This window comes from Corvus brachyrhynchos, unplaced genomic scaffold (assembly GCF_000691975.1).
Source record: "Corvus brachyrhynchos isolate BGI_N302 unplaced genomic scaffold, ASM69197v1 scaffold101, whole genome shotgun sequence".
NCBI lineage: Eukaryota > Metazoa > Chordata > Aves > Passeriformes > Corvidae > Corvus > Corvus brachyrhynchos.
Genome location: NW_008237239.1, coordinates 7910199 through 7912023, shown reverse-complemented (window position 1 = coordinate 7912023; position 1825 = coordinate 7910199). Strand labels below are relative to the sequence as shown.

The following is a 1825-nucleotide window of genomic DNA, read 5'->3' as shown; positions in this document are numbered from 1 at the left end:
CCCCCCTGCCCTCTCACCCAGCCTGTGGCTGTTCCCAGACATTCAGTAGGGCTCAGGAGCTGGACTCTGCTTGTGCAATTTAGCTGCATCTACTGAGATGTTCACTTAGGTCCTCCTGCACACGAAATGTGCTGGATGCTGTTGTGACATAACAACATAACCATGCTGTGGTTTGTTTGCAGCACTGGTGCCTCGAACACATACCTTTGGCCCTCACCAGCTGTTCAGCTTTGGGGTGCTCAGAAAGAATTAGAGAAATAAAGGCCCGCAGATTAAAAATTTGCTTCAGAGTCTTGTGATGGAAGAACCAGAAGTACCCAGACAGGCCCATGTGTGTCCATGTAGTCTAGGTGCAATGTCCACCGTGCGAGGAGAATGGAAACAAGCCCACCCCAGAGACCTTTCCTTGGGTGGAAAGAGACCACATGGACTCATTCCCACTGAGTCCATGTGGTCAAACAAGAAGCTGGTTTTACAGCTCTCCATGGCAGTGCCGAGTTAGGACCTGGTTTTGCCGTACTCGATCCCAGCTGGTTGGGGCCTCCCAAGCCATGAGTTTCAGACCAGCATCTCCCCAGCAGTATCCTTACTAGAGCCTGGCCTGATCAGCAAACAGCTCCACCCCAGCCTCCATGCAGAGCAATAACAGGAACAGCAAACTGGGCTTTTCAGACACCAGCTGTTTCCCTGGCATCACTGTCTCCCTCTCTGCATGTGCCTCTGTCATTCCCTGAATCTCTGCCCACTGCACAACTCTTGGAATCAGTTAAAATGACTTTTGGGATATTTTCCTCTTGCCTTAAAGGACTCATGTGCTTTGTTTTTCCCTCAGTCACAGCAGAACATAGAAAATGGTCTACACGGAAAATGTGAAAGACTGTTTCTATGTAAATTGAAGGTAATGTCAGCCAAAGTAATTTGTTCATTTAACATCTATAAATAATTTTGTATTCTGCATTTACAGATTTATATTCTTTCTTATGGGGAATCTATTTTCTCCATATTCAATTCATTTTTTAACTGCTCCAACCATTTTTGGCCATTCCATAAAGCAGGTTCATTTACAAATTATGCTTATCAATCACAAGGAAAATTACATATTTTATTCCTTATTATGAGATTGAAGTTATATCCCTTTTTTGGTAAGACTATGTAGTACCTTACCAAAAATTCTTTTTGTTTCAGGGAACAGGGGCAAGTAGGGAAGGTCAGACAAATGCTGCCAAGGGAGTAAAATTACTAGCTACAATTATCAGCTTGATCAAAAAACAGTTACAGTTTGCGGAGTGACGTAGAACAAGTACAAATACATATTTTTATAATGTTATGACCTTCCTTAAAATTCTGTCCTGCAAATGTGTTAAAATGCAGGTGAGTTATTAAGAATCCCATAAAATAGACAATGTATTAATGCAGAAGGAGCTAGCAACAAACTCGCATAGATACTTTAAATCTGGGAAATATGGATTTTTATCAGCTTGCCCTCAGAAAGAGTGAAGAGATTTTCCAGGATAAGAGACACCTGAGTAATTTAAACTTTCAGGCTGACGTATCTCTGTTGTCGAGTGCATGTAACCTCCCTGAGATCACAGACAGGTGCTAGGCACAGGTCTTCCACAGAAGAGAAAATCAAAGCTTTGACTCATACATTCAAGGGCTTCTCACTGAGAGACAAGTGAAATAATTTTAAACAAAATTCTAGGTATTGAATAAACACCACAGCAGCATGGATGGTGGCAGCAGAAGCTGGGCTGTACCTGGGCTGTTCCCCAGCTCTGGCCCTGGCTTTGCATAGTGCTGTGTCTGGGATCGGGGCAATTGCTGC

The 1825-nt window shown here is 43.3% G+C and overlaps 1 long non-coding RNA gene across 2 annotated transcripts in view; it reads right to left on the bottom strand.

The window, feature by feature from the left end:
* Positions 1-1825, bottom strand: part of LOC108445577 — a 115539-nt gene that overhangs the window by 87505 nt on the left and 26209 nt on the right. The window lies entirely within an intron of this gene.